At 45.4% G+C, this 9,981-nt stretch overlaps 2 long non-coding RNA genes across 2 annotated transcripts; one reads left to right on the forward strand and one right to left on the reverse strand.

The window, feature by feature from the left end:
* Positions 1-1,439: 1,439 nt before the first annotated feature.
* LOC135283389 (uncharacterized) lies at positions 1,440-6,592 on the reverse strand. The gene is made up of 3 exons (XR_010349169.1): positions 6,490-6,592; positions 5,126-5,231; positions 1,440-1,676 (listed from the first exon to the last, which is right to left on the reverse strand). It is a non-coding gene; the product is annotated as an uncharacterized LOC135283389 (long non-coding RNA).
* Positions 6,593-6,732: 140 nt separating this feature from the next.
* On the forward strand, positions 6,733-8,506 carry LOC135283018 (uncharacterized). Its single transcript, XR_010348954.1, has 3 exons — positions 6,733-6,787; positions 7,116-7,342; positions 8,307-8,506. It is a non-coding gene; the product is annotated as an uncharacterized LOC135283018 (long non-coding RNA).
* The last annotated feature ends 1,475 nt before the right edge of the window (positions 8,507-9,981 follow it).

Consider the following 9,981-nt stretch of genomic DNA (forward strand, 5'->3'; position numbering starts at 1 on the left):
CTCTGCAGCCCACGGTGTTTGTGCTCTTGGGCCTGAGACTTGGATCATTTGTCCTTGGTCCCCAGCTGGAGCAGGAATTGTTTTGTCTCCCTGCTCTGTGCAGAGAGCTCACCATCCCCTGATATGAAGCCCAGACCCACACACTAAAGCAGCACAGAATCTGAAAAATAGAAAAGCTGAAACCTGAGGCATCAGCTGAGGACAGTGTGACATGAAGATGCTGCAGAGACAGCAGAGACATCCCAACCACCTGCCCTTGGAAGGGAAGATATTTCCTTGGATAAGGGATTCCATTGACAAAGAATGAGCAAAATAACTTTGGTAAACCCACCAGAGCCCAGCCCGCCAGTGCTGCAAGAACATATAAAGGCAGACCTAATAACAGAATTTATTTTTGAGAATTATAATGAGCAGGAGCTCTGCTGACTTGGCTTAGCTTAATTTAAATCTCCTGAGCTGCCTTTAGTAATACTCAAGTGTCTAGTACGTTCTGCCCATCCTGTCTGGGCCCTGAACACATATTCACCAAGACTCTCTCATTCCACATTCTCAAAAATCCTTCCAAAGGTGGAGATTATCACAAGGGATTGTTAACAAGAAAAATAAGAAGTGCAAATGATTGGGCTGCTCCTCTTCACCACCTCTTACCAACTTTGGTAAGTGCATCCAACTGATTCATGGATCTGTGCTGGGGAAGAGCTGCTAAGGAACAGAAAGGACCATTAGGCTACTGAAGACCCAGAAGCTGTTAAATGAAATAATGAGGATGGGCTGCCAAAGAAAAATTAGGCTCTCAGGGCAAGGACAGTGCCCTGAAAGTTAATGGTGAATAACACTTCAACCTTCTGAAAACACACTGTAACTTAAATTTTCATGGTTTCTCCATCTTTCTAAATCTAAAGGGTCACATAGAACTGATTTTCTACACTGAACTATATCAGGGGACTTGTGCAGACCTAAAATCCTTCTCTGAAGCAGAGCAAGAGAGACAATAGCCCTGCAAGCACTAAGGTCTGAGTAGCACCAGGAAGGGCCAGCAGAGCAAATGCAGGAAGAGCAAAGAAGAGCTGCCCTGAACCCTGCTCCTTCAAACGGGTGAAACCAAATCTCAGGCAGCAAAAGGCTTCTTCAGGAGCTTTGAGAGGCCTGACTTCAAAAACTGAGCCTAAGCCTCACCACTTGCCCCACAGATCTCCCACCACGGAGCAAAGCAGCCAAGCCCTGAGCTCCCGTGCCTGCAGCAGCACATTCCTAGTTCTCATCCTGGCTTCTGGTCAGGCCCAAATGAAAGCAGGATGCATCCCCCTGCTGCTTGCTCCTGAGTGTTTTGTCTGTCTACTCCTTAACCTCACTGATGTAAACTCTCTATTTTTACCATCCTTCAATGTTTAATTCCTATTTCACCCTAATGACCAGCTCAGATGAGTGTTTGCTTTTACTTTGATTTATTGCCAAGCTGTGTCTGAAAACGTAAAGGGGTGATGGAAATGTTTAAAAACATATTAAAAGCTATTAGAGTTCATTGCTTTTGCATGTTCCATGGGTTGTTTCCTTCTGTGAAATGAAGTTAACATTGTTTGAACACTGCTCCCCCTCATTCTGCCTCCTGCCTCAGCGTCACTGCCATTTGCAGGTGTTGTCCTTTGATGAGATGTTTGAGATCAGACTTTGTTTGCCTAAAGGAAAAAAAAAAAAAAGACAAGGAAACCTCATTTTCCCTCCAAAATATGAGAACTTCACAGTGCAAAAGGGTCACTGCAAAAAGGTGATTATTTTTACCCATTTAGGGCTTTTATGCAGCAATTCCTGAACTCGAATAAATATAAACTCCCATAAATATTCCTGCACCAGCCCCAGTTAGGGGACACTTGCACTCAGAACAGTTCTGAGACACCCCAGTCCACAGATATCTCTGTGTTGAAATGGCCAGGGCTCAGGAGGAGCTGCATGTGTCCACAGATGGCTGAACTCAATCTCAAAGGTCTCTTCTAACCTGATGGATTATGTGTTTCTGCTTCAAATCGTGGGCTTTTAGACCTAAATTAAGATGCAGTGACAGAATGATGCCAGATTTCTCACACAAGTAATGACCAGAGGAAATCTCCTTGGGAAGAGTGAATACATAGAATTTTACAAAGCAAATTCCAATTTCATGTCCCTATGAAGGAAGAGCAAAGAAGACTGGAGGGCTGTGGCATCACTCCACTGACTTCTGAAGTTTTTGATTTACAGTCAGTGTGGGTCAAGAGAGAATGAGGAAAGAACAAGAAGATGTAATAGATGTAATAATAGAGCTGCTGTTACGAAGTGAGTGTGCATGACAAAGGTTTAACCTAAAGTTTTAGCTAGAAGAGTAAAATTACCCTGCACAGTCAACACTGCAGCCCCAGGACCAGCCGAGCCTCCGATGCACCCTTAGAAAACCAGAAAAAACTTTTCTGTGTAGCCTTCTCTTTGAAGCACCATATTTGTATTTAAATAATGCAAACAGAGCAGGAAACACTCCCAAAATCCACACTCCAGTGTGTACAGAGTGCTGCCACTGGGGAGAGGATGAAAGAGCAAAGCACCCCAGAGTCATTTGTCATGTAATGGAGTGACACTGCTTAAACTCTGCAGGAGTGGAAGTGCACCAAAAAGAAGCTGTTGGATTTGCTTTAGAGAACATGCTGTCCCTAAACAACGTCCCTCTTCTTCATTTTTCATCCCAAAAGGAAAAAAAGGAGCAAAATGAAGGCAGGCTGGGGTCCAGGATGTGCAGGCTGAGCAGACAACTGGCTGTGAGCACATGAGGGTGGTGGTGAAGTATCAAAATGTTGGCTCTTGTTCCACTGGGAGCTCATTGATGGGCAGGGACAGTTTGAATCTTCATCAGTGTGTAACACAGACATGGAATTCAGAGAGGCGGAATTCCCAGTTTCTCACTCTTCTTCAAGAGTTCTGGCTCTTGAAAATTCCTTTACTGGGAGTTGATGCCACATACTGGCTTGTTCCAACCAGGTGGAAGGGAAGGTCTGTCTGCCAGAGCTCTCTTAGGACAGAGTGTCTGGGGCGAAAGGATGGCTAAGCAGGGAAAAGGGATCTCAGTGCTACTTCTTTAAGGCCACCTGAGTCACAGCAAGTTACAGGAGGGATATGGTGGTGGAAAATTTCTGGAATTGACCCACACAAGCATTTCCAACAGATAACAACATTCAGCTTACTGCTATTTCCCATTTTCCCATCCACAGTTCTAACCTGAGATATTGAAACTGCTTTGAGGCAAATTTGGGTCCATCAGTTCTATACAAGCACATAAAATCCAGTCTTTTATTTCCCAGATTCATTACATTTGGAATTATTTCCTGTAGTAGGCCCAGCTTGAGTCCATCTTACCTCCCAGGCTGTGCAGGGCCCAGAGAGCCTCATTTAAAAATTGTTGCAGCAAGAAAAGAAAGTGAGAGGAATGGAGAGCAAGAATCAAAGAATCACTGGGACTGAAAAGACCATCAAGTCCTGAAAAGATCATCAAGTCCAACTACCATGTTCCCCACTAAACTGTGTCCCCAAGTGCCACATCCACGTTTTCTCAATGCTTCCAGGGATGGTGGCTGCACCACTTCCCTGGACAACCTGGGCCAATGCTTTACAGCCCTTTCTGTGAAGAAAATTTCCCTAAAAACCATGCAATTTGTTACAAAATAATGCAAATTAATTATTGCAAGTGTGATCAGCTAATAGCAGCAGGAAAATGGCCCAATGATGATTACAACTTGTAGGAACTCAGTAAAAAAAGCACAAAGACCTACCCAGATGACTTGTTAAGGTTCTGTAAGAGGCACTGAACAGCCTGAGGCAAGAAAAGTGCAAAGTGGGTCAAATGCACAAGGCCACTTAGCCTCTCCTGAGCATTTGCAGTGCTGTTTCAGCACTTTCTCACAATATTTTTACCAGCTAGCCCTCCCTTCAGCTTTAGCAGCATGCACTGGTGGTAATAAACACCAGTTGTCTTTGGAGAACAGAGTTTTCCTGGGGCAAGCACATTGCTTAATTGGAATAACCTGAATATTCACCTCCTCAGCAAAACCACCAAGGCCAAAGCATCTCTGCCTTTGTGCACTCACAAGTGGGAAGCAAAATACAGCAGTGAAAGGCAAATCCTGGCATAATGCTTTCATAAAACGTTCACAATTTCAAGTTCTATTGCTAAAACAGAGTTATGACAGTAAAACACGTGGAAAAAAAGACTCCAAGCAACAATAAGCTGTTATGTAAAAGCAGTAACAAGTGGAAAGTAGCAGGGGTACATCAGGACAAGCACTGAGCCACGTCCCTTGAAGCCACTACATGATACAGCTTGAACAGAGCCCAAACTCTCCATTCCCCGTTGTCAGGGCAGCAGCTGTTTAGCAGCCCTAGGTATTTTTCCACAACAATTCAGAGGAGTAGGAAATATCCAATCTCCTTGGAACAAATTCTTCACCTCTTCCACTCAGTTTTGCAAAGAACTTCAGCACAGATACCTTCTTGTCATCCCCTGTCCCTCCCGAGCCTGGACATGCTCCAAATTAAAATCTGTGAACTGAATCCAGCTGGATTCTTCCTCAGATCCTCCCTCTGGAATAAACCTCCAAAGAATTGATTCTCCACTAGGGTTCTTCTAATTCCTGAGTGAATTACACTATCCTAATGCAAAAGCTGCCAGGTGTTAAATGGCTTTAATCTGCTACAAGAACTGAGAGTTCATTATTAAGGCAGGGAAAAAAAAAGAATGTTTAATAAAAGACAACACGATTTCTTAGCAGAGGTGGTGAATGAATTTCAGAACTTCACATCCAAGCAAGCGGCAGGATTACTGCCTTGGTGCTCCAGGGGTGGGGTCAGCATCTCTCCCTTGATAATGAATCCCAAAATTATTTATGTTGGAAGGAACTTTAAACATCACCTTGCTCCAACCCCCACCATGAGCAGGGACACCTTCCACTGTCCCAGGCTTCTCCAAGTCCAAGCCCTTGAATGCTTCCAGGGATGGGAATCCAAAAATTTTAGAGATAAAATGCCTTCAGAGAAAGGTGCTTTAGGAAAAGAGGTGAGAAGATTCCATATAGGAGGAACAGGGAAATTCCCAGCCTGCAATGTGCACCACCTCTGAGCTCTTGCAGCAGCTCCCTGGACCTGAAGCCTTCCTGCTGTCTTCCTTCTTTCTGCTGACTTCCCTCCCAGCTCAGGCATTTCCCTCTGGAAAGAAAAGCCTGGACAAGAACGGAGTAGAGTCATGAAGTGAACAAACATGAGTCTGGCCAAACCAAGGACTAGTCCCTGGTTTGCAGCAGCAATTACGGTTTTCCTGAGGATTTGGTCAGCTTTGGAAGGCCACATTATATACAAGTCCACCTCCTCTGGCTTTGCCTGCCAAATTATGCTTCTTAATCATCCCTATCCTGTCCACGGGCAGCTCCCAAAGCCGCCCAGTTGTCTGGTGCCATGTCCCCTGCCAGCCATAACTAAATGACAACCTTCTTGCTGGCATTTCCATTTCAGCCCCATCAGCAATTCCCAAGTCTGCCTCGCTGGCCAGGCTCCCAGCTGGCCAGTCCTGTGCACATCCTGCACGTCAGCTGGGCTCAGAGCTCCGTGCCCACACGTTTCCATTGTGCCCACAGCTGGAAAGCACATTCCCAGAGAAACCAGGAGGGCAGGAAAGCTGGAGAGCAGCAGTGACGCTGAATTGCAATAGCACAGTTTCTTCATTTCTGCAGAGTTCTTTGGTTTGGCCTTCTAAAAGGAAAAAAGGAAAATTTTCTTGAGCTAAATTGAGAAACTGTATAGATATGTCTGCCTAAATGTGACTGTCTTGGTTTGGAAAGACAGGTGTCTGCTAAGGAAGGCAGGAGCTTCCCCTGACATAAAAAATGTAAACCCACTCCCTCTGAATTGTTATAATTTTAAAATTAAGGGGCTCTCAGGCAAAGATATGGGAATAAGAATAACAGTTCTTTACTAGGAAAAAAAATACAAATGCAATAGTACAAAAAAAAGAAAACAAACCAATGAATACGACCTGACCCCCTGTGTGTCAGGGTGGTGGCACAGTCCCATCCCATGGGGGCTCAGCCCTCCTGCAGTGCCAGCTGTGCTTCTGCTGGAGCAGGGATCCTGCACAAGGGGGGAGTTTTCCTCTGCAGCTCCAGGGCTGCTGCAGATGGGCCTGCTCTCCCTCTGGGAATGCAGGGCAGGAGAAAGCTGCTGCTCTGGGAATGCAGTGGGCAAAGGCTGCTGTGCTGTTCCAGGCTCAGATTGTATCCAGGTAGGAATGCTTGGCTCCTGCCCTGGGCGGAGCATCTCCCCATGGGATGCTGGAATTTGATCAGCCCTGCAGGGACACTCAGTGGCCATGGACAGCAGAGATCTGCTGGAGGGAGGATTGGCTGTGGGAGAGATAAAGAAAAAACTGCCCAATGAACAGAGGAGAACTGCCCCACCTCTGACAGATGGGGATAGAACACACACCCCAGCTAAATCTTCCAACCTAAGACAATGACTTCAGGTAATGCAATGATCTCAAGTGAGAGATCTGAGTGCCCAGTGCTCCCAGGATAACAAAGGAACACGAGCTGGACTCTCCAAGCACCCAGGGACACAGCACAGCTCTGCTACCTCACAGTACTGGTGGAACATGATTGTCACCAGCCCCAGACCCCACAAAAGGCACCTCAGACACAGACCAGTGTTATGATCAATATTCAGTTATGATCAATGTTCTATCTACACCTCATGACAAACACCTGTGACCACCTGCACAGATCCTGTAGGTGCTGCTCACTCTGAGCTAACAGGAATAAAAAGGATTTTTGGCTTTGCTTCTTGCAGCTGTGTTAATCCAAGTTTTGCCACCATTTACAAGAGGCAGAACTTGTCAATACAAGTCAGGTTGTTCCAAGTTCCATCTGCTTCCGAACAGGAGGTTGTGAAAACCTGAAGCCAAGTGCAGCCAGAACAATGTGCTTACAATTGTTCCATGTGCATTTATTAATTAGTTTTCAATTAGAATTCACCTCCCTGATTACTTTTTTACTTCTTTTTGCCCATTAGCACTTTCAGCTCAAACACATGATACTGCCTTTCATTCACTCTAGGAGAGCAATGGATTTTGGTTTCTCTTCTCAAAAAGTCACTGCTTTATCCTTTTATGTACTATGCCCTACCTGCTCCAAGAACACACAGCATTCCAGTTTTCTGCTTAGAGACAAGGGCTACCCTCTGTGGCCTGAACATATATTGCACAACAAAGCAAAGCTGCTGAGACAACTTCAAACTTGCTTGAAACCATCCCAGACTCTCACAACACTCCTGCCTGCACAAGGTAAGGGCAGTTCTTGTGTTCCTGTGGGACAAAGTCACATGGGGCAGGCAGAGCTTCACAGAATTTGTGGAATTGCTACAGACTTCTACCTTAGACCTTTCCTTATTGACAGATGCTGATGCCTCAGGTTTTATCTTTTGTATTTTTCAGATTCTGTGCTGCTTCAGTGTGTGGGTCTGGGCTTCATATCAGGGGATGGTGAGCTCTCTGCACACAGCAGGAAGACAAAACAATTCCTGCTCCAGCTGGGGACCAAGGACAAATGATCCAAGTCTCAGGCCCAAGAGCACAAACAAGGTGGGCTGAAGAGAGAAAAACAAGCAGGATGGGACTGCATGGGCTAAAGCTGGAACTGGACAATGAACTGCAATCTGCACATGGAGCAGAGCTGATCCCAGGGAGAGACCCCGTGAGCGCTCGTGCATTTTGGGGCCATTTTGGTTCATCTTGGGTGCAGCCCTGGCTGGGCTCTTGTGCTGCCCAAGGTGGATCCATTGAGGAGATCCTTTGAATAAATCCCTGCTTTATTCTTTAACTCTGTTCAGTCTCTGTTCCAGGCCAGCCTTCACAAGGCATCAATGCAAACACCTCCTTCAGCTCAGGGGAGAGATTGTCATAGAGTAAAATCACAGGGTATTTAAATCTGGAAAAGACCCATAAAGATCCCAGTCCAAATTCCTGCTCCTCACAGGAATATCTAAACTAAACTACATTAGCAAGAGCATTGAGCTCTGACAGGACTAGTCCTGCTGAGACATGAAAGAAATCTTAAATTTTGGGGTAGGTTTTGAGAACAATCCTTTTTCTTTTTTTTTTCTTTTTTTTTTTTTTTCCTGCATTTGACAAGAGAGATTTTTGCTCAAGAATTGTAGTGAAGCATTTTAAACCCAGAGCACAGCAGGTAGGCAACTGTAGCACAGAAGTGGTGATTTCAAGAACAGAGTTTAACAGAAATTTTGGGCAGGGGTTTCAGGTATGATTGACTGAACCTCAAGTCCTGCTGCCAGTGAAACCAAGTGGAGATGACTCACCCCTCAGGGGAGATGGTGTTTCACCTTCAGACCACAAACCTGGAGGCAGGATGGAAACAGTAACTGACTCCAATTCAGGAAAAGGATGTTCAACCACCTGAAGATTAAGATGGATTTGAACATTCCCCCTGTTCAGCACAAATGCAGCTCTTTGAGAAGTCAAATCACGAAAGGAAATACAAATTTCAGCTCTCATCAGAAGCTCCTACTGAGCCTGTTCTTTTTAAGACCTACTTAGAAAAAATGTCTCTAAGCAACAGAGTAGTGATTCAACTCCAGTTAAAATAAATTGAAGTGTGACTTTCTGCACCCAGTTTACATTGGATTGGGCCCTAAGCTGGATAGCCAAGTGGCCCAAACCTACATATGCAGAATCCCAGAATCACTGAGGTTGGAAAAGATCTCCAGGACCATCAAGTCCAACCTGTGCCCCATCCCTACCTTGTCCCCAGCCCAGAGCACTGAGTGCCACCTTGGCCTTCTGTGGACACCTCCAGGGATGGAGACTCCAAACCTCCTTGGGCAGCCCTTTCCAAGGCCTGAACACCCTTTCCATGAGGAAATTCCTGCTAATGTCCAACTGAGCCTCCCCTGGCACACCTTGAGGCCGTTTCCTTCTGTCTCAGAGCTGGTGGCCTGGGAGAAGAGCCTGACCCTTGTCTTAAAAACCCCTCTCTCTTTTGAGGAGCAAATTTTTAACTCCTACATGTATTAAGCTGAATCAGAGCTATTGAATAGATTTGTAAAAGAGCAGGGCTGAAGAACAGCTCTATATTTGGAAAGCTCCTGAAAAGCAGATAAATAATTTTCCAAAATGAGAGGGTGACTGGGCAGCTAGCATAACTTCCACAGAAATCTTTTGTGGAAGGGCAATCATTTATCTCTATTGTCTCTCCAAAGCTACAGGAGGAGCAAAACCCCCTAGGATTTATAAGTGGCCATAAATACACTTAGAACCATTCCACTCCTAATGCAGCCCAGAAGGATCACACCGTGCACTCAGGATCTGAGACTGCCCAAAGCAAGCTCAGAAATCCACACAAAAGAGGCCCAAACATGCAACAGCTCAAACACTTGAAATTGCTTATTCTAACCTGCTGCTTCTGTGATAACATTAAACTACCCAACAGCTTTATTTCAAAGCTTTTTGGAGGGGCTCTCTTCCCCCCATCTCTTGTAGCTTTTTTTTTCCTTGGATAACAGCCAAGGTCTCAAGGACAGCACTAATGAAGCATTAACTCAAGTGAAAACAAATTGGCCCTGAACAAAGGCACCCTCACAAACTGCCTTCCCCAGTGGGAAGGAGCCAAGGTTTCCTATTTCCTTAGTGACTTCCAACTTAGGAAGCTCCCACAACTAAACAAGGTTTCTTTCAACAGTACCCAACTACTTCCACCAGCTCTGGCCATCAGCCTTGCCTTACAGCTCACCCACTGCCCAGGCCCTCTGGTCCACACTGATTTTCCTTATGTCTGCTTTTGTTTTTCTCCAGCTTTAATGTTATACAAGTCCCAGGTTTTGCTCTTATTTCAGGATTTCTGTGTTTCACATCCAGCTGTCCACTGGCCAACACACCCCCTTAATCAGCAAAAACACACAGCCATGGTC

This window comes from Passer domesticus, chromosome 18 (genome assembly GCF_036417665.1).
Source record: "Passer domesticus isolate bPasDom1 chromosome 18, bPasDom1.hap1, whole genome shotgun sequence".
NCBI classification, from domain to species: Eukaryota; Metazoa; Chordata; class Aves; order Passeriformes; family Passeridae; genus Passer; species Passer domesticus.